The sequence below is a fragment of the Polypterus senegalus genome, chromosome 7 (genome assembly GCF_016835505.1).
Source record: "Polypterus senegalus isolate Bchr_013 chromosome 7, ASM1683550v1, whole genome shotgun sequence".
NCBI lineage: Eukaryota > Metazoa > Chordata > Cladistia > Polypteriformes > Polypteridae > Polypterus > Polypterus senegalus.
This window is the reverse complement of record NC_053160.1, coordinates 55838571-55862351: the sequence shown is the minus strand read 5'-3', so window position 1 is coordinate 55862351 and position 23781 is coordinate 55838571. Positions and strand designations below refer to the sequence as shown.

At 38.6% G+C, this 23781-nt stretch overlaps 1 protein-coding gene across 4 annotated transcripts in view; it reads left to right on the top strand.

Moving 5' to 3' along the window:
* erbin (erbb2 interacting protein) overlaps positions 1-23781 on the top strand; it is a 313904-nt gene that overhangs the window by 81696 nt on the left and 208427 nt on the right. For 2 of the 4 annotated variants that reach the window (XM_039758667.1, XM_039758664.1), the window contains exon 3: positions 19178-19246. The exons of 1 other annotated variant lie outside the window; for it this stretch is intronic. The gene's annotated coding sequence lies outside the window, so the exon portion shown is untranslated. The remainder of the gene's footprint in view (positions 1-19177; positions 19247-23781) is intronic. One more of the 4 variants, XM_039758665.1, reaches the window with a different exon arrangement.

The window sequence follows — 23781 nt, the reverse complement described above, 5'->3', positions numbered from 1 at the left end:
TTTGCAGGACTGGAAAAGATTGAATTATGTTCATACACACGCTACCGCTAAATATTCGCAGGCAAATCCACAACTTAATACCGGAAATGCCTGTTGAACATCTTACATTCACGAGTACCGATTTGGATGGTGAACACTTCGATGAATGAAACCTGTTATCTTTACAACGGTTGACAAACACAGAGTATAACTTGAACACAACACATCCTCCAAATACGAACTCGATTGAATGAAATAATGATAATAAAATCCTTGATGACAGCAACACTCATAATGGTCACAAAACTATTATGTTGACAATCATGTTAAGTTATTTTTAAAATGTTTCCTTTTCTTAGCACAAGCACAGCTGAGAAGCTTTGATGCATGTACTCCATAACGCGTAAAAGAAAAAAAAAATAACACATTTAATCACACTTTGCATTCCATGCAAAGGGGAACTTTTGTCAATGCATGATTTCCTGGTAAATCGATTACATTGATGCACACATCAAAGCTACACAAAAGTAAGAGTCGGAAGAAAGCGCGTTGCTAGGACTGATCGGAGGCAAATTTCATTTCAAAACACTACCCGACGGAAGCTTTGATAAAAGCGTGGTTTTGTGCAAACTGTGCAAAAAGGAGTTTGCATACCACAGAAGCACTTCAACCTTACGGTACCATCTAAATGCAAAACATGTTACAGCGAGCACAGAAACTGTGTATGCTGTTAGCACTAGCAGTACGAGTTTGAGTACCAACAAAAGGTGTCGGCAGCCCAAACCTGATGAAATGACTGGCTTCAGGACTAAAATTAGTAAGTCAGCATCGGTGAAACGTACACATTCTCTCGCAAAATGGATTGCTTTGGACTGTAGACCACTAACAGTGGTGGAAGATAGGGGGTTAGAAAATGTGCTACAATTAGCGTCATGTGATCCAACTTTCCAACTGCCGTACCGAAAGACTATTTCAAGTTAAATTCAACAGTTTTATGACACTGAAAAGCAAGCAAAATTAGATGCATTACAGAAAGTGGACTTTGTGGCTCTTACTGGGGATCATTGGACTTCCGTGACCGTTAGTAATTCTAATTACATCTAATTACAAAATGTTCAATGATCACACTGTTTTAGCCTTATCTATACTAATAAAAGGCAAAGCCCTCACTCACTGACTCACTCACTCACTGACTCACTCACTCACTGACTGACTCATCACTAATTCTCCAACTTCAATTTGGCAGGTTCATTCCTTACAGCTTCCTTACAAAAGTTGGGCAGGTTTTATATCGAAATTCTACGCGTAATGGTCATAACTGGAAGCAGTTTTTCTCCATTTACTGTAATGGAGATGAGCTTCAACGCCGTGGGGGCGGAGTTTCGTGTGACATCATCACGCCTCCCACGTAATCACGCAGTACATAGAAAACCAGGAAGACCTCCAAAAAGCGCTGAAGAAAACATGCATTATATAATTGAGAAGGCAGCGAAACAATAAGAAGCGAGCGAGTGACATATACAACCATATTCATGAGTTCTGCTACTTGGAAACAAAGAACGATGTAAACCTACACTTTAAATTAAGTTCATAGACAGGCTGCCGCTGGCGTTTGTAATTTAGTGCCTGCCCATATAAGGCCGTCCGTCAGCGGCAATCCAATAGCAAACTGCCACGGGTAAATATTCACGGGTGAAGGACTGTGCTTATGGAGAGGAAGATGAGATGGTCAGGGTGGTGTTTGACACAAACTCAGCGAAACTGCGAGAGAAAGTTTTAAGTGCCAGGACTAAGGTAACATTAAATAAAGCTATGGACATAGCACGAGATGGCACCAGCACAGCTGGGAACCTTCGATGCAAGTACACCGAGTGGCTCACGTGAACTGACGCAGTGCACAGATAAAAGCAACAGTTCCAAAAGCTGAACAAAACCGAATTACACAATTGAAAAGGCAGCAAAAAATATGAAGCGTCTGATAAGCATATTCATAAATGCAGCTACTGTGGAAACAAAGCACACGGTGGAAAAAGTCAATGTCCACTAAAGGAAGACAGTGTAAAAAACCCGTGCATGCAGTGTGTCAGGTCTCAGATAAAGAAGAAGGCGAGCTGTTTATTGATGCAGTAAGAAGCGAATCGATGAATGAAACCTGTCATCTTTACAATGATTGACAAACACGGAATGTAACTTGAACACAACACATCCTACAAATACGAACCTGATTGAAAGAAATAATGATAATCAAATCCTTGATGACAGCAACACTCAGTAACACTCACAAAACAAATACTGTATATTGACAGTCATGTTACGTTATTTTTAAAATGTTCCCTTTTCTTTTTCTACCTTTTTAACACACTACTTCTCGCTGCGATCGCGGGTATATATATATGTATATATATATATATATATATATATCCGCTCTACATACTCGAATAATGGATACTTTATTAGCCATCAATGATTGTTTTGGTAAAGCCATACTCAGTGTATTCATTAGATGAGCGGTAAAAAGTAAGGCGAGGGAGGATGACTCATTGAGGCATGCAGGCTGTAGTCTTGGCGTCAACTCTATCTGAATTGCGCGATCACATTTGAAAAAATATATCTTTTCAAGTTCTATTTAGTCCATATGTGTCAAACTCAAGGGCCGCGGGCCACATCCGGCCCGGCGTGTAATTATATCCGGCCCGCAGATCATTTTATATACTGTATTATTGTTATTAAAGCCCGGGTATATGAAGCGCTGGTAACACAATAAACTACAGATCCCATAATGCAGCGCTTCAGCTGCCTTGCGAACACTTACCGCGTTAATCAAGTCTACCTTATGATGCTGCAAAGCTAGAGTTATTGCGCACTGAGTTTGCACGGCGCTTTGGTGACTTTGAAGAACAAAAAAAGTCAGTCTACATGCGGCTCGAACCTTGTGCATGTTTGGTAGCACATATCTGTGTGAGAAACTCTTCTCAGTGATAAAGACTAACAAAACAGCACACAGGAGTCGCCTCACTGATGAGCACCTGCAATCCATCCTGAGAATCTCCACAACACAGAACCTCACACCAAACAGAAACGAACTTGTGGCCAAAAAAGATGCCAGGCGTCCAGCTCTAAAATGACATATGAGCAAAGACAACTGAATGATTTGATTTGTTATTGCGTAAGGCGGGAGTCAACTGTTTTAACAAACAGCGTATTCCACTGATACTGAAATAGCTGTGTGTGTATATATGTAGATATGTATATATATGTATATATATGTATATATATATATATATATATGTATATATATATATATATATATATATATATATATATATATATATATATATATATATATATATATATATATATATATGTGTATATATATATATATATATATGTGTGTATATATATATATATATATATATATATGTATATATATATATATATATATATGTGTATATATATGTATATGTGTGTATATATATATGTGTATATATATATACACTAATAAAAGGCAAAGCCCTCACTGACTGACTCATCACCAATTCTGTGTAGGTAGAAGGCTGAAATTTGGCAGGCTCATTCCTTACAGCTTCCTTACAAAAGTTGGGCAGGTTTCCTTTCCAAATTCTACACGTAATGGTCATAACTGGAAACTATTTTTCTCCATTTACTGTAATGGAGTTGAGCTCGAAAGCCGTGGGGGGTAGAGTTTTGTTTGACATCATCACGCCTCCCACGTAATCACGTGAACTGACTGTTAACGCAGTATGTAGAAAACCAGAAAGAGCTCCAAAAAGTGCTGAAGAAAACATGCATTATATAATTGAGAAGGCAGCGAAACAATAAGAAGCGAGCGAGTGATATATACAACCATATTCATGAGTGCTGCTACTTTGGAAACAAGGCACGGTGTAAACCTAAAGTTTAAATTAAGTTCATTGATAGGCTGCCGCTGGCGTTTGTGATGCCAACGGGTAATGCGGGATACTAAAATACATAAATACAAAAGCAATTAGATGAAATAAATGAAAATTTTACCTCACTTTTTAATAACATCTTTGTTTTTCACAATCTTAGATACCGTCGTTCTTGGCAAACGGTATGCAACAGCCATGTCCCGGATACGCATGCCACCTTCATACTTTTCAACAATCAATTCAAATTTACATGAAAAAAACACAATCACGTTGTGACGATGCAGGTTTGCTGTATGCTCCCATCTGCTGCCGGGGAGCCCTTGAATCCTACACTGTTGGTAATGTGCCTCACTGCTAACCTCATCGGTAACAACAAAGCAAGGGGATGGTGAAAAAGTGCTAAGTGCTTTTATTAAAACAATTAAAAAAACAAGGTGCTCAAATTAAAGTGCAGTCTCCAAAGTTCCAATAAATAATCCATAAAATCAGAAGTGAAACGTTTAGGTTAAAAACAATAGAAAAAAGTCTTAAAAACAACGAAGTTAAAAGCAAGAAGAAGTCCGGTGACTTTTTACCTGGCGCACCCCACCCCTGCTTCTTTATTTTTACTCCCCTTCAAGCCAACTCGCACTTCTGTTTATCAAGATAAGCAGCCCTCTCTCTCTTATTCACTCACCCTCTCGTCCGTTCTTTTTTTTTACTGCCCTTCTAGCTGACTCGTGCTTCTGTTTATCAAGATAAGCAGCCCCAGGAACAATCATGAATGCGGATGGTCCCTCACAAGTGCACTTTGGTGAGAAACGCCCATATTGCGAATCGCACTGACAACCTTCAGCCACATAACCACCACGCCCCCACACCAAGCTGCGAGCGATTATTTTAAAGCTGGACTTTGACAGGAGCTGTGGACCCGCTATATCACACTGCGTGAAAGTTCAAAGAGAGTTATAGCGCGGGTTGTTCACTGAATCCTAGTAACTGGCGCACTAACGCTCGTGGACAGTCGTGGCTTTGTCTCGAGAGAGGTAAACAAGGTTAGCACGCGAGTCGTATTCCAAACAAAGGTCGTATACCAAGCAAAATTTTTTGTGTTGGACTTATTGCAAAGCAGACGTATACCAAGGTACCACTGTATATATAATGTATATATATATATAATATATGTGGATGTGTGTGTGTGTGTGTGTGTGTGTGTGTATATATATATATATATATATATATATATATATATATATATATATATATATATATATATATATATATATATATATATATATAATTTAATTGCCAGCAACACTCACGACAATGACAAAACAATTAACGTAATCATGTTACGTTATTATTAAAAAGTTTCCTTTTCTTTTTCATTACTACTTTAACACACTACTTCTCCGCTGTGAAGCGCGGGTATTTTGCTAGTATTTAAGTAGTAGTTAAGTATTCCCCGACCTGGTTGTTAATCGCTAAGTGCGTCTTAAACTGACTTCCTCTGCACTAGAGGCACTTTTCCACTGCATAGTACGGCACGACACGGTCCAGTTCAGCTCACTTTTGGGGGGTTTTCCACTGCGAACAGTACCTGGTACCTGGTCCTTTTTTTAGTACCACCTCAGCCGAGGTTCCAAGCTCCCGAACCGTTACCAAAACGTGATGTGTAAACTCTGCTGGTCACTGATTAGCCGGAGAAAATCGTCATTACTGCGTCACTGAACTTGCGACACGAGACACAACAGACCCGCTAGATTTTTAGCACAGCCAGCGAAGGTTCGGACACACCATTTTGTTTTAACCAAAAATGGCTGTTTCTTGGTCTATTGAGGAAGTACAGACGTTCCTCTTGTTTGTAGCCGAGGAGCGGATTCAGCGAGAGCTGGATGGGGCGACGCGGCGCAACTAGAATGACACGTGAATAATCCCGCCCACTCTAAAGCGGTACTAAACTGCAGTCGAAACGCAAACCGAGCCAAACTGACCCGAACCAAGGTGGGCTGTACTGAACCGTGCTGTGCCGTACTATGCAGTGGAAAAGCGCCATAAGAGGAGACGCCAGCAGAGATCGTCACACAAAATACATTCACTTCATGATATTCCAGCTACCTGAAAATTTAGAATGCTAAGATAAATACAGTAGTTGATATCATTTTCATGATGAAATGCATTAAAGCAGGTATTAAACATGCATGATAGTGAGGGGGTAGTGCTGCTGCCTGGCAGTAAGGGGTCCCCAGGTGTATGTTCAGTGTAGAGAACTTTATGGCAGATGTGACAAGGTGCCAAAAAATCTGGATGTATGAATGGGTATCACACAGGTTTAACTTACATATTGTGTAAATGTTGGGTTCGTGATCTGAGACACGAACACAGAATTCAATGGATGTTGTTCTGAGCTGGCTTTCTTTATTGCATGTGTGCTGTCTGACATACCAAACCCTCAGTTCCTATCCTTCCTTTTTCTTTCTCCACATAACTAATCACCACACGATAAACTTCTTTGTGAAATTAAAACTAGTGTTAAATTTAGACCACAGAGTGTTCAGGACTTAAAAAAAATCTTCGTTATACATGTTTAATTATGCCATCCATTCAGGGTTGCGCTCATCCCAGCAAGCATTGTGTGTGAGGCAGGAGCAAATCCTGAATGGGGCGCCAGCACATCGCAGGGTGAATACGAGTAATACATGCACTAGGGTCAATATAGCATAACAAAACCCCACATCCAACATGACTTTAAAAGGAAACTGAAGCACGCCAGTAAACCCACTAGAAAAACATGCAAATTCAAGGTAGGGAACACCCAGGATCCCCTTTGCTGTGAGGTAGCAGTGCAGCCTCCACGCAACCGTGGCCCTACATAATTAATGCATGCTTTAATGCATTTCATCATGAAAATTATATCAAGTATTTATCTTAGCATTCTAAATGTTCCGGGAGCAGGAATATCATGAAATTAATGTATTCTGTGTGCTGCCTGCGCCTCCTCTTAGTGCAAGAGGAAGTCTGTTTAAGAAGCACATAGAGATTAACATGGCTCAGGGAACACTTAATACAAAGCATTTAATATGCCTTATTAAGTTATGACTGAGTTTAAGAAAATCTAGTAAATTAAATGATCATTTTAAGATGAAGTTTAGTTTACGATGTTCTACTTTAATGACAAATTACGAGAATAAAGTCAATATGTCGACTTTATTCTTGTCATAATCGTCGAGATTAAAGTGGAAATGTTGAGAATAAAGTCAACATGTTGTCATACAGTACTTGGGTACTTTACACAGTATTGAAAAAAAAATAAAACAAGTACAAGCTGGCTTGCAATACTATCCAGTAGTATAGAAATGGTATTCACACATTTGAACACAATGCTCCACATCCGACCTTTTAAAACCAAAGTATATCCAGAAAATAGACATAGCTCCTTTTTTCGTTAAAGTTCTTCTGTGTCATCATGTTCAACTTTATCGTCTGCCACAGCTTCAGTTTCGGAATGTTCTCTGTCCATTTTCACCATGTTCTCTGTCCATTTTCACCGTTCAGTACCTCCACTAACACATGTACTCTTTTGCATGCATATTTAGCGGTGCAGCAGTGGATAAAGGTCCCCCTTAAACAGTTTCCTGCTGTGCCACGCTCTGAACGTTGCTTGGGCTATTTAAACTGGTGTTGCGGTATAAGAAAAATCCATATCATAACAAAAATGAAAAATGGTTTTTGGTATGAACCGGTATACCACTCAGCACTATCCTGGATATCACTTATTTTATGGATTATTTATTTATTAAAAACTTGTTTGTTTTACAGTGCACTTTTTGAAACCTTTTCTCTGGTTTTGGTAAAAGCACTGAACGGTTTTGCACCAAGCCTTTGCTGATTGCGTTTGTCCTCATTTGCATAGCTTCTCTTGGTTCTTGGGTTGGTTCATTTCTTTAGAGCGTTCTATGAAGCTCCTAGAAGCAACCAGAGAGCATAAAGCAAACAACATGCAACATCCTCAGCAATTTTTTCAGTTACTTCTGGGGAAATCACAGGCAATTCAGATAAAATAATATCTCTAGTATGTACTGGGTTTTGTGAATGGTTCATTTTCTACATGCCCATGCCTGGTACACCAACCACATACTGTGCTAATGTACAAAGGGTACATCATAACCACATGTCCAAACCACCTCCTCTGTAGATCTAGAGAATCAGTGGTTCTACTCTAGGATCCTCCTGTATATCCTTCTATATTGTTTATCTTCTCACCTTATCATGGTGTGTGAGCCTAGCTACCCTGGTTAGGAACCTCATTTAGCGTACATGTGCACGTTTGTGTCACTATCCAGCACTCTTAACTCTGTGTGAGGTTGGGAATGTAGGTTGATCAGCAAATCTTTACAAATACTAAAAGCTTTTTCATTGTAGTCCACCATGACATTGATAAATTTGCTGCACATGATTTGTTACCTCTTACCTAACTTGTTAACAAGACCCATATAGTGTATGTACGTGAATCTCTTCATGTGCAGCAGCTCATCAGCCCTTACCTTTATGGAGAAGGTCACTTTTTTTTTTTTTTTTTTTTTAAAGAATAGGGCAATGATTTAATTAATGAAGGAGCTAATTCTGAACCTGAACTTGTCACATTCTACCATCAGCTATTTCAGTACATGCTGGTGATGACGATTTAATGAAGTCAAAAAGGACAACATCGTACTCATCATAAAAAAAAAAGAGACCGACTTTACATTTCTAAGCTGGAAAATCACTAAGCCTTCTTTGCAAATTGCAGTCTGTCTGTTGTCCTCCTTGAACATAATTGACTTAACAACAAATATGCAAGCAACAACTCTTGCTGTTCAATTATGTTGCTCAGAGGAAAGGTATTTAGCTGTACTTTAGCCCTGTACTCTTACATGACCAGAAGATACCATGCAGTACATGTTCTGTGAAGCCCATTTTACAGGATTGGCAAACTCGCATAGACCCCTCGTATGCATATGCAAAGGCATAAAGTTTGATCTACCTGGATGTCTGGCTCAGATGTTAAAGTTATTTTTTGTTCTTAAACTCTATCATAGTCTTTCCCAGGGAGGCTAAAAATTTTGATCCTTTGATCACTGGATCCTGAAGGGTCAGATAGACAATTGGCTTCTGCCTTTTTTCATTATCGTACTCAATGTATTTTCTAATGGATCACTATCAAAGATTATTTTTATCTACTCTTCACCTTTTCCATCTTTTGCCTTCTAATTGACTTTAGATCTTACTAGGTGAAAATATCTGTCTTAATTTGAGTTTCTGGCTAAAACTTGAACAAAATCAGTCGTCAGTTAGGTAAATGTAATGATTATTGTTTAGTAAGTAATTTTTGAGTAAGTATTTAGAACAACACATAACCTTCTCAAAAACACGTAATCCGGTTATGTGTGCATGAATGAAGAGATCGTTATTTGCTTTTACAGGCAGTCCCTGGGTTACGTACAAGATAGGGACCGTTGGTTTGTACTTAAGTTGAATTTGTATGTAAGTCGGAACAGGTACATTATTTTAGTAAATGCTATTGTTGACCGACTGTAACCAAGTGCTCTGCCAACGAATTATGGAGTTTCACCCCTCTCTGACCTTTATATTATTTCTACTTTATTTTGAATGGTGATGGTTTTTCTCTTCTTTACTGTATCACCAGCACTTGCATCAGATTTGTGTTTCAGAGACACTGTATTTCCTTTATCACAGCAGGAAGGTACCCTTCGTCAACACGTCTGATGTACTGACAAGAAACAACTTCCTGCTATGTGTGTAACAGTACAAGCAGACTTGCTATTGAGAATGAATGGGGGCGGCGAGGGGTGGTTCATCACCAGCCCACCTCACAGTCACCTCCACTACAGTATGCTTCCTGCAGCCTCAGGCCACCGGGAACGAACGAGGTGCGGCGAAAGGCGTATAGTAAATCGCCCACCACCGCCCCCATTCAGCAGGCATTTATCCGAGACGCACTACAATGCTACCCTGCCCGCCGCCCCATTCACCCCCAATGGCCTCCGTTCAGCCACAGCTGTGTCACCGCTTGCAGCTTCACCAGCCGCACACCGAGATTGAATTAGGCAGCCTTGTGTGGTGGGCGGGCAGTGAAATCGCTTGCCACCGGGAGCCGCCCGAGGGACACTACACTGCGTGAGCATCGAAATCACCCCCCTCCACCCAGCCACCGCTTGCAGCGTCCCCAGGACGAAGATGACAGAGCGGCAGTTACTGAGGCACATGAGTCGCAGCTGCAGCCCTGTTCATATGTTGTAGTTCGGATGTCCGTACCCTGGGGACTACCTGTACTATCTGTTTAAAGTGTTTTTCTCTCTTTGTCTGTTGATTCTATTCTTGTTGGATCCTTCTAGGAAGGTTGATTTTAAAATGGATTTACACACTGAGTACTCTGCATTCTGCTGCTGTTCAAAAAACTTCTTTCAAAGCTAATTTTTAATTGTTTTGGTTTTAATCATATTTGAATTTTCTCATTGTCCCTGATATTTATCTTTGACAGCTTTAATACCATTTCCATAATATTTAAACCTGCTTGAAAAGAGACATTTATCTTTTTTTAACAAAAGGTTACATAATCGGACAGATCACTGCCAGTTGTTCAGGGAGTGAAGTCTACTGAACGCTTTGTCTAATCTTCTCATCATTGGAAGTGGTCCTGAGATAATGATCCTCGCAGCTGGTGTCCTCTCTATGGTGGCATGAACAAGCAATGAGAAGTCCTTCTTCAGTGTCTCCAATTTACGGTGATGAATGTCATTTACACCCAGGGCGACACTTTCAAATTCTGTGCTTGCTCCAGGGCAGCAAGATACAGAATTCTTGTGGTCAGATGACGGAAAGTTTAAATTTCGATCAATCAAATCTCCAATACTTAAAACGTCCTTACAAAGTGTAGGCAAGTCGGGGGAACAAAGAGGTCCAAAGCAATTAGTGATCCTCAGTAGAGCAGGGGTAAAACTGACTTTGTCCGGCATCCGAGTGGTGTGTCGCGGAGTCGATGATGTTGAGATTTCCAGAGTACTTTCGAGGGAGTCTTGTAGTCCTTGTAGTCGGACCAGGCCTCCTTTATCTGCAGCGTAGACTGGTGTGCAAGGAGCTCCCAAATCTGTGTATCTAGGATCGTGAGTTCTTTGTTGACATGCTGAAGTTTGTTATCCTCTCTTTTGGTTGTGGTTTCAAACCTGAAAGGCAGAGAAAGAAAGACAATTATAATATACAACAATATTCAAATAAACAATATTCAAGACAGCCAAAATATGATCTGTAACACAATGTGCTAAGTGAAAAGAAACACAAATTTGGGAAAAAAAAGTAAGCACAGCGTCTAGCTGTGGTGTATTCTCTGGTGTTGTAAGATTATGATAATAGTCATCTTCTTGGGTCCCAGTATGGTACTGATTTCTTATTTGGGTTCTAATATTAAGGCGTTTTAAGATTCCATGCACTAGGGAATTTAAAGGTGAACAGTTGTTTGTAGCAAGGCAGTGAGGTTTGCTGAAGACTCAGTTGTGGGACAATCACCCTCGCAGTCTCCCCTTTGGCATGATTTAGACTCTGCAATAGACAAAACCACCATATCTTCCCCCTTCTTCTCTTCATTGCAGTGTGGACTCTGGGGGAGACAGAAAATTTTGACATGCTGGAGAATTCAAAGGGAAACTTTAGCTTTTAGCAAGGTATGCTGTGCACTGGGTAGGCTTGCTTTTGTGTGACTTTTTGTGGACCATTCAAGTTACGCAACTGAAATACACAGATCCATGTCACATTTAATGACGGAGTACTGACTTTCCAGCATAGTTATGCTTGACACTTTTTGCACTGTCAATAAAGTGCTACTTGATGGAGCTGGTACTATATAAAGGGTTAATAAGTTGGCGAGTTCAGCTGCAGTCACTGCCCCCTTTTTTATATCAGAAAGAAAAGCCTCTGTTCTGTTTACAAAGTGAAATGAGCATTCATTGGTTGTCAGCTCACATACATACATAGCCAACCCCTACGACTTTTATTGGAGAGAGTTGCAGACTAGTGAGTCACTTTAAATGAGTTACTGGGTAGGTCACATTAGGCAAACCGCTTCTCATGGGAGCACATGGTTGAAATCGTCCTACTTACTAAGATTATATTCATGAAGTCTACAACTGAAAAAAACACTGGAAAAGTCGCATAATGTGACATGGGTTTTAGCTTGCCTTGTCTGTCTCTTCTCTTGTGCTATGTAACTTCCTGCAGAAACAGTGGCTTCTACTGTAGTGTTCAGATAATGTATAATATAATAGTCCCCAGTGCAAAGTGTTTCTGGGAAAGGCGTCACGTGCTTACCACTGTGTATGTGTGGCTGCTGACATTCGCTGGGTTGTGTATGTTACAAGGCTGAAATGTAACGGCAGATGATTAAGTATGACATAAACTAGTTCTGGAGGAATGCGTTTATAATTTCTTTTGTATTGTATCCAGTTTTATTTATTTATTTACTTATTTATTTGTTTATTTAGATGTAAGAAGTTTTTTGGTTTTATTAACAAGGTAAAAATATTCAAAATAGTAAATACTTGAAATAGTAAATAAACTGATGTAACTTAATGTAAATGCAATTAAAGTTTAAAAAATAAAAAATCCTGTTTGACACAGATCAGTGTGTCCAAAACTGAGAGGCAGATTACACAATACATACAGTATACTCACCCTTGCCAAATAAGCAACAACAACATTTATTTATATAGCACATTTTCATACAAACAGTAGCTCAAAGTGCTTTACATAATAAAGAATAGAAAAATAAAAGACACAATAAGAAAATAAAATAAGTCAACATTAATTAACATAGAATAAGTGTAAGGTTCAGTGGCCAGGGGGGACAGAAAAAACAAAAAAAAAAAAACTCCAGACGGCTGGAGAAAAAAATAAAATCTATAGGGTTTCCAGACCATTAGACTGCCCAGTCCCCTCTGGGCATTCTACCTAACATAAATGAAACAGTCCTCTTTGGATTTAGGGTTTTCACGGAAGGACTTGATGATGATGGTCACGTAGACGTCTGATTTTTAATCCATCCATCATTGTTGGAGCATCATGAAGCTTTGAGTAGGTGGTGGTGGTGCAGGCCACCACCACAAATAAATCGGAAAAACAAACAGAAGAGAGAGTAGGGGTCAGAACGGATTTTAGAGCCACCATGAATAGTTATTATGATGAATTGAACATACAGAGTATCAGGATTAAGTTAAATTGAAGTTATAAAAAGGTCATGTTAAAGTAAAATGTTTTCAGCAGTGTTTTAAAGTGCTCCACTGTATTAGCCTGGCGAATTCCAAAAAAAAAAAAAAGGAAAAAGTTCACACCAAAAAAAAAAAACCCTCCCACTTCTAAGTCCTGCTGTATAAGAAGACTAGTTTTGTTGGGGAGCATCATAGGCTACTTGCAAAGTGAGATAGGCTTTGTAGAAGGGAGAGCTTAAAATAGCTATAGATTTAAGAGTGTCTTCCTTATTTTTGATGTTAAACATTCTGATCCCAGCCAAGCACTGTTTGACTTGACAGAACTTTAAATAGGAAAGCATGTCAAACTGAATGATTGTAGCTACTCAAGATTGTTGAGGATGTAATATTTTTTTGACTAAGAATCGCTGCGATTACTCATTTCTATATTCCTTTACAACTATTCATCATCTATCCAAATCCTCCTTTGTGCTTTGAAAAGTGCCATTATTGCAACCAGAATGGCAAAACATGAATTACACATTAGTATGGCAAACTTCTGTGTTGGCACTAACATTTCAAGAGCCCAACCTTTATTTTCACAGTTGAAAGTACCCACTTTCCTGCTTTACTTGTAGCCACGAAGGCTCCACACTATTTGTGGTGTTTGTTTGAATTGTACGTGCGGTTAAGCATTCACTGGCTGGTAACTCTCACAGACAGACACAAGAGCCCATCCTTGTAACTAATACCATTATAATCTCTCTTTGACTGCATTGCAAGAGGGCCTCATTATACCCAACTGACTGTAATGGTCATATGCTGCAGCTGTCTTAACCCAATGTGATTTTTTTTTTTTTTTTAAATGATTATGTAAATGAAATGAAAAGACCCGCTGGGCTGGCTAATTTGAGCAGCTGTTTAAAACTGATCCTCCAGCTAGGATGTTGGATATCTCTGGGTCCATGGTTCTTGAGGCTGATTCTTCAATTAGCCGTGAACCACCCAATCTCACTTAGATTGCACAAGTGGTGAACCAGCTGAGGGAAGGAAATGTTGTAGGAATCTGTGGTGAACTTCTCCAGGCTGGTGGTAAGGCTGTCCTCCTGTCATCACAAGCAGTCTTTGCTTCGCTTCTGTTTTGGAGGCAGGTATCATCCCAACTGACTGGGAAATGGGACTTGTGTCCCTATCTTGAAAGGGATGGGTGATCGCTTGGATTGTGGCAACAACAGAGGGATAACACTGCTCTCTGTGCCAGGTAAAGTCCTTGCTGGGGTTATCCTCACTAACATCCGTGATCACTTACTCAGCTACCAGCGACTGAAGCAGTCTGCTTTTACGCCTAAGAAATCTACCATTGATCGCAACCTGGCTCAGACGGTTCTGATAGAGTGCAAATGCGAATATCCACAGTTTCCTTGCAGCCTTTGTCGATTTTTGTAAAGCGTTCGACTCAGTTGATTGAACTGCCCTGTGGGACATCCTGAGACTTCACGGGATCCCCCCCAGAGTCGCTGGATATTATGGCTGGCCTGCACACTGGTACTGTGAGTGCTGTGTAGAGTGGAGGCAGAACCTCTACATTTTTCCTCAATTGATTCTGGGTTTTTTTAGGATTGCGCTCTTTCTCCTACTCTGTTCAATGCGTGCATGGACTGGGTGTTGGGCAGGAATGTGGGGTCCTGCAGCTGTGTGGCATCTGTTGGTGAAGGAAGATTCACTGATCTTTGCGGATGATGCTATGATCTTCTTGAGTCAATGGAGGCTCTGATCGGGGCTCTCGAGAGACTTACTTAGGAGTTTGAATGTCTGGGCTTATGAGTGTCCTGGATAAAAACCAAGCTCTTGGGCACAGCCATCATCTGTGTGTCTGTCTGCGGAGAGATTGGTTTACCTTATTGAGAGGTTTACTTCAGCAGTGATATTCATGTCTTTGGTGACTCTTCCTGTAATCTCAGTAGATGGATTAGGATAGCATGGTGGTTCATGAAGTCGCTGGAAAGGGGTGTGTGGCCCTCCCGATATCTGTGCAGAAGGATAAAGATCCAAGTTTTAGGAGTCCTGGTGCTTTCTGTTTTGCTATATGGTTGTAAGACATGGATGCAATCCAGTGACCTGAGATGAAGACTGGACTCCTTTGGTACTGTGTCTCTTTGGAGAATCCTTTGGTACCGCTGGATTGACTTTCTGTTCAATGAGCGGTTGCTCATGGAGTCCCAAATGAGGCACGTTATCTGCATTGTGAAGTAATGTCAGTTATAGCAGGAACCTCATTGTTGAGGACCAGAGCTTCTGGACCAGGCCAAGGGGACACCCACTTATCACCTGGCTGTGACAAATAGATGGTCATTTCCGGGTTGTCGGACTGGACTGTGTGTCTGCCTGGGGGGTTGCTATCCAGGATCCTGAGCAGTTTTGTTTGTGGGTGTGGCAATGCACTGTAACAGTGCATGCTCCCCAACCTGAGCCTATGTAAATGAAAATAATGACCAAGAAAGTTGCCAGAAAAGTTGTAGTGTGACACCAGCCTAGGTGAATAAGGTTGCAGAAGGTGGACAACCAACAGTCATTGTTCCAAAGGTTTCAACCTGTTATGCAGGAAACCTCTACTAACTACCATACTCAAAGCAAAAAATGTTAGTAGGATTTCAAAAGGAGAATGGATCTGTTTAGTAAAGTGAAAAAGAGCTTAAGCAAAATATTACATAGCAGACCACAAGGTAAAGACAGGGAGACAGGACTGAAACAATTTTAAGAAAGTGATTTACTCAAGTCTCGTAAACGCCAAAAGTGACTCTACTTTGTTTGGGCCCTTGATCAAGGCCCTTAACCTGCAATTACTCCATCCTGAGTATGACATTAATCTGCATCCAGCCCTAGGCCCTCCAACCTGCAGGAAAAAACCTGGGGGTTGGTGGCAGAATTGGCACTCCACCTCCACCCACCATAAAAATCCTCATACTGGTTCCATTCCATCTAAACTAGTGTGGCGCTGAGGTGTCACCTGTTGCATGGCTGCACTCGGGTCCTAATCTGGGATCCTGAGTTGGTTTGTCATGTGGTGGGTGTGGCAATACGCTGTAGTATCAGTGCATGCTCCTAACCTCTCTCTCCCTCTCAGGTTGGTGAAAAAAGTTTTACATAGTAAAAATTGTTGAAAAGAAATGATTTAGGAAAGCGAGTAAGACTTATGAAATGTTTAGAGGAGTTGAACAGATATCATGCATTTTTCCAGTAGAGGCAACATTATTTTTTTGCCTATAATTTTTCTTAATTTGTAAGTGGCAGCTGTCACATCCTATAAAGGCACACAGTAAGGAGCTATTAAGGAGTTAAACATCTGGTAGAACTTATAATTTATGCACAGTAATAGTCAATTCTCTTCTTGGTAGTGTTGTGTCAGGCATGAATAAGCAGTACATTCTAACTCTGCTCATCCCATGAGAAACTTTTTTTTTCCCCACATGTTTAGGGTGAGAGCAAAACATGACATGATTAACATGAAGAAAAGTGTTAATTTTGACAACTGCTAAGCATGACAGATGGAATAAAGCCAAGGAGAGCAATTTCTTTGCCTGGTATAATATGTTAACTATAAAATTTAAAGATGATAGATTTAGATTCCCAGAGACCGGACAACCTGGAATGGTGGATGGAAATGCTATTGTTTGGCAATGTTGATTTTTAGATTGGATGACTGATTATTTTTTTTCCCCAATAGTAAATTATAGAAATGGATAAGGATTCAAGCAAAAAATAGGCTTAGAATATTTTGTAGATCTGCTGACGTGCCAAGAGAGAGTGAAATGTCATATGCATGAGCTGAATTGTAGTAGTTGGAGTTTCTTCTTATTTTTGGCAAAAAAAAATAGCTAGAACTTTAAACCGTGGCTAACAGAGGTTCGTATGATAGAGATATGTTAGTTTCTTTTCTCACACACACAGATTTACACATGTAATAATGACTGTTGGATCTATTCATCTAAGTTAATTTTCTTCTGTGTGTGTCTTAGTTCTGTGTACAGTTTTTCTTTTTTGAAAACTGAACCGTTTTTGATAATACTAGGGGGCCCCCTGCTCGCTTTGCTCGCCAACCCTCTGGGGTGGGTTTTGGGCACCTGCTATCTCGTGGCTAAAGCTGCTCGAAGGATGGCAGTGCGCCCCTCTGTTAGAGAAAGCTATTGTATTTAAAGAGGTGGTATAAAGAAGAGTATGTGGGACACGAGAGGAAGATGTTTGATCCTTGGTTATTATAGATAGAAAATCAGTTACTTGAGTATTTCACTATAACTGTCTATTTTAAATACCAATGAATAATAAAACGTAGTAAGAAGTAAAAGTTAAAAAGTAATACATAATAAAAAGTGCCTTGTCAAAAACAATATTAATTACTTTATCGTCTAACTTACATTCAGTAAATGTTGCTTTTCTTTGTATTTCTGTTTGCATATTGTTCGGATATTTTTCTCTTTCTTGTTTATTGGACGATTCTCTTTGTTCTTGATTTTTATTATATACAGCTTTTTTTTGTTCATTTTCCTTTTTTCGACGTTCATTATCAGCTCTTGCTGCTGTTATTCTATTGCAATCTAAAATTTGACATTCTTGACTAGATAATTTGCTTTTCTGCCTTGCTATTATATATTTTTGACTGTGTTGAAGGGCGAGTTAGCAGCACTGAGAGTATCACGGGGTGGTACGGAGAGAGGATGTGCACAGTAGGAGTAATGATTGGGTGAGCGGTGTGCAGGAGACTGGTCAAGAGAAACAAGATATGGAAATTAGCACAGTATTGACATGCAAGTATAATAAGAATATTGTAGCTTTATTTTACCTTATGCCACTCTTCATCAGAGGTGTATTTGTCTAAAATGCTAAAAGCACCAACTGCTGTTGCCGTGTCTGTCTTCCTTTTTGCCTGCCTGCCTGCCTTCCTGCCCACATGAAAAAACATGGCTCCCAGTGGACTAATTTTATAGATATTTGTTACGCTTCATGGAAGTTTGTTGAGAAATTTTTATTGTGATTTCTTGTATAGAGCATACTGTGCATATTTTTAATTTATTAAGAATTATTTTTTAATAAGTTTTCTTTTGACAAGTACTTGTGAGTTTTTTGAAATTGTCTATCTTAAAACTGAAAAGAGCTTGCTTCGTTACATACAGTAAATAAACATGTAATGAGTATCTATGTTAGAATTAAATAAATTTCATTGCTGCATTATCTGCAGATTAAAATGATCAAATATTTCACTGACACTCTAATTTAAAGGCAAAGCACCACAACGATATGCTATACATCATGGTCAATACCTTTGCAGCCAACAGTTTTAGGTTATGGCTTCAATATGTACGAGTAAGATTTCTCTTCTTTGGGTTGTACTTTGAGAAATTCTTAACACATATATATATATCTATTTTTTGCATTCTACTATCTCAAAACAGTACATTTCATTATCGCTCTTATTTCTGAAAACAACTCATTGTTTTAACAATTTTCAATAAACATTGCATTGGTACTGCTTTACACTGCATCGAATTCATATGCAAAAACTGGAGAAAAAAATTTGAAACAGGATTTGTTTATTTTAGCTAAGTAACCCGCCCATTGGGTAAACAATATTTAGTTGTCAAGATGCCATAAAACAGGCTAAGTGATCTTCAATACAAATTTCTTGATAATTCAATAAATCTTAGAATAAGGAAAACAAGGTTTAATATTTTAATATGAAAACTTTTCATGTACCAGTTAGGTAAGCATGTCATACAAGGTCTTCCTTTCTTCAATAATTTCAAGATGTAGAAATGAAACCATAGCCAGCCTTGAAGAAATGATACTGGTGGTGTATCCTTACTGTGTAGTGTTATAAAGTGTTAATCTTGGAATGTTTTAAATGAATGAATATTCCTTTACAACAAATTAGCATTTGTTTTCTTAACTGTAATATATCATTTCATAGTGGTCAGTTTGATTCATAGAATGTGTTCAGTTATTTACGTTTAGGTTGAATCCTGCATTTTGTTTTTTACTTTATCACGAATGCAAAGTAAGAAGTTTTCTCTATTTTAGTAGCATCATCAGAAGGTCTGTTTGCCTGCTTGTTAAAAATAGAAGGGCTTGAGACCAAGAGGAGACTGGGTAAGCACCTGCATTTCTGCTTTTCTTACTTTTGATAAATTATATAGGACAGATTAAAATTACTAGCAAAGCTATTGTCTTAATTTTAAATTAGATATTTAAAAAGTTGAATTTAAAGTAGTCGTTTCTAATGCTATTTTCTTTGGAGAATAGTTTAGAATAGTTTAATTGAAGCACAATATATACAGTTACATGCCAGGGTAACACAGTACATGAACATATTTTTAAATTAGACACATTCAGACATTTAAACAATTTATTTTTTGTTATTCTTATATATATTAATCCAAATGTAAATTTAGTTTTGTACGATAAGGTAAGACATGACAAGGTTAGTTGGCATTGATGGAGCACAAGACAAAACTTTAAGTGGTAGAGATCCCAGATAAAATGAAACTCTAGAGCCCACAGTCTGTGAAGTGAAAAGGCACAGGTGAGTTTTAAGTACACTCACTCTTCAAACTTTTCCATGAGCACATGTACTTTAGTGCAAGTTAGCATTCATGATTTTTGTGGAATAGGTTGAATGTTTGGCAACTGATCCTGTCTCAGGTGAACCTGTTGTGTGTCATCTATTCCGGTGTCTTTTTCTGTCTCACACAAACAGAAACACATGTAGCAGAAATGCTGTTGTCTGGAATCTTTTGAAAGTGTAACATTTGTGTTAGTCACGGTTAAACATGAATGAAAAAGATGTACTGTACATTGAAACCAAAACTCTGGTCATAAACCGAGTTGATCGTGAACCGAAGTAATTTCCCCCATAGGATTGTATGTAAATACAATTAATCCGTTCCAGACTGTACGAAGTGTATGTAAATAATTTTTTAAAATTTTAAGCACAAATATAGTTAATTATACCATAGAATGCACAGTGTAATAGTAAACAAAATGTAAAAACATTGAATAACACTGAGAAAACCTTGAACAACAGAGAAAACTAACACTGCAAGAGTTCCTGCTATAGCGCTATGAACCGCTCGCTAAAAACACTTTTTTTTAAATGAGTTTTAAGCACAGGTAAAAAATGAACATCCTTAATTTAATAAACCACCAAGAAAAGTAACATTGCAACAATGCACACTACGAACCGATCGCTGTAAACAGAAGTGGAATTTAAAATCTAATAGAAAAAAGTCTTCATTAAATACAACGAGGTTAAAACAATGCTCTGATCTGTCTCTTTAAAAACAAGCCTTATGTGTCCAGCTGTCTCTCTCTCACTCTTTCTCTCTCTCTAGAGACGCGCGTCTCTCTCTCTCGCGCGTCTCTCGCTCTCTCTCTCTCGCGCGTCTCTCGCTCTCTCTCTCTCTCGCGCGTCTCTCGCTCTCTCTCTCTCTCTCTCGCGCGTCTCTCGCTCTCTCTCTCTCTCTCTCTCTCGCTCTCTCTCTCTCTCTCTGGCGTCTCGCTCGCTCTCTCGCTCTCTGTCTCTTATCATATCTTATCATATTTGATAAGCAAGTGATGGAAATCACCCTAATTCTCTTAGCTCATTCACACTGCAAAATCTGGACTTTATCTTTACTTTATTTATGGTTATCACAAAGCTTTATTTAATTTGAAATTTTAGCCTTATAAAATAGACAGAAATTTTTGTTGGCATATGATGTATTCAGGGAATAAAAATATTTTATATAACAACTTTTCAATTTATTACTGCTACCTCAGTAATGAAACAGTTGAGATTTATTCTGGTGCAGAGAAAATGGAGGTTTTCATTTTGGAGTTGTGTAATCTATATTAATTCATCCATCCATCCATCCATTTTCCAACCCGCTGAATCTAAACACAGGGCCACGGGGGTCTGCTGGAGCCAATCCCAGCCAACACAGGGCACAAGGCAGGGACCAATCCCGGGCAGGGTGCCAACCCACCGCATATCTATATTAATCTTTCAATATAAAGATTTGCTCTGTCAATCCTGAAAATTGTAAAGAGTTCTAAATCTATACAGAATGATGAAAAGTGTCTTGTGGTGTCTCACCTTATCAGTTGTTTGATAATACAGTTGTCACAAACCCACTTAATAAAGTTCAAGGTAATGGGAAATTAAGTATAGCCTGATTTGTTTGGAATGGTGCTATTCCTGTATAATTCCACTATATATTAGGAGATTGACATCATAGCAAATTAATTTTTATAAAGATACTATAACTGTAAAGTAATATGAGATAAAAATATATTCTAGTTTGGTTTTGGATTGATTTGTCAATTAATAATTTGTTCTTTTTATGTAGGACTTGTTAGCTTATGTGTTGCAGTTAAGAAGGACACTTTATTTGCAGAAGAGATGTACAGTTTTATTATGCAGTGCAAATACCATAAGCAACAGATGAAAGTATGTACATTATTATCAGAACATAGTTTTGACTCCCACAGTGAATTCTGATGGTACACTGTAATAGAGTACATCACAGTCCCGCACCCACCCACACCAAACTTGTGATACTTTTCATGGCAAGAATTAGAGTTCTTAAATCTGTTACTGTTGTGTCTTAGGAATCTAAATCTAGATCCGGAATTGAAATGATATGAGAAGGGGATGGTTTAGGATCTTTCAGGATATAGTAGCGCTTATTTACCTGCTTATGATAAATGTGTGGGAAAGATTTTGCTGCTTTCCAATAATTTAGGACAAGCTATATCAATGCTGTTGAGAACGTTTTTTGTGTTTTGGTGTCACAGGTTTTGCCTCTTTTATTATTTAAGGCAATAGTAAGAATCAAAGGTACTCATTCAGTTAAAATGTAGTGTTTTCATAACAAGACAGTCATATCAGTAAAGCAACTCTATGCTGTTAGCTGACAGAAGATTGTTGGCTGTTTTTTCTTTTATCAAAAAGTAAAATGTATCATCTGTATGTACAGTATACCAACTTATACACAGGTTTTGCTGTCATACATTTCAAAGTATACTTTCACAACCCATTAAAATTTTATGTTAGGCAGAATGCCCAGAGGGGGCTGGGCAGTCTTGTGGCCTGGAACCCCTGCAGATTTTATTTCTTTTCTCTCCAGCCGTGTGGAGTTTTTTTTTTTCCTGTCCTCGCTGGCCATCCGACCTTACTCTTATTCTGTGTGAATTAGTGTTGTCTTATTCTAATTCTTACTTTGTCTTTTATTTCTCTTTTCTTCAATATGTAAAGCACTTTGAGCTACATTATCTGTATGAAAATGTGCTATATAAGTAAATGTTGTTGTAAAATAGAATAATGACGAACCTAATATACACAGTTTATTATGTACTCTCTACGCCTTTCCACAAATTCTACAGTCCAACATATCTCATGTCTTGGCATAGCAGTTTGGGATTTTAACCTGGCATATCAGTGTTTTATGCCTCAGTCTTTATTTAGGGACTGAAATATATAAAATAAGTGACTTTACATGTGGCTTGAAACTTGGTGCTAGATGTGTCGTTTCTACCAGCTGTTATCAGAGGCTTTTAACACAACTGCTTCAGTTTACTAAGAAAGATGTGAAAAGCACGAAGCTTTTGCATCATGGGGGCTCATAGAAGAATGGTGAGAATCCTACAAGTAGACAGACAGTCCACAATCAGACGAACTGCATCTGAATTCAGCATTGGTGTGCAAAATGTCATCTTAGGTTGCACTACTTATTAGACTTTGTCTCAAATGTGCTGGGTGCATGTCTGCAAAATAAATAAATAAATAAAATCAAAGAAAGAAGGTCTGAAGTGGGCACAGAGGCATCAAAAATTCCAGTGTCAAGAAGTGAAAAAAATTGTGTGGTTAAATTAATCCAGGTTCCTTTAACATGATGCTAACAGAAATATCATAATTTGGTTGCTGTACTGTTTGTCAACACAACAGACACTTTGTGATGTGTGTGGAACGTTTTACTGGCAAACATTAAGAACCCTAATAACAGCTGAAGAACATCTGAACAACAAGGTTTATCTGAACATTGTTGCTTACAAAGTTCATCCCTTAATGGCTACCATTTATCTGTAGTCAGATGGGCTGTTCTCCTGTGACAGTATACTGTGTCACAAGAAATATATTTTTGCTGAATCGTTCTAGGAACATGATAATGATCCCTGGATCACGTTCACTTACTCAGTCACAGCCAGGTCTATATTTGGTATAAATTTATTGGTAGAACTTCTTAGCATTATTTTAAAAAGCTATAAAATAAATCCTGAATTCAAGTTCCAGTCCTAACTAGTTCATTGTGCTATGATTTCTGAGGTAAAATCTTGATCACTTAAATATTAGTAGACTTCATTGTATTTTTTGAACCAGCAAAACTCACTATTTCCACTTTGCTGTTTTGATGAATGTTAGTTACTACTTCATAAAATACAAACTGTCAGTCCTTCTGTAGTTCACTTTCAGTCGTGTCACTAAGCTTGAGCTTTAGAAGACTGACCTTGGTTTTGTGGCTCTCTGTTTTTGCTTCTTGTTCTGTGCTAAAATTGTCCGCCTTTTTTATCAGCAGTACTTTTAAATTTTTAAGTATGGTTTCTTGTTAGGGTACAGTTTGACAAGGATTATGATATTCTTATAGAAT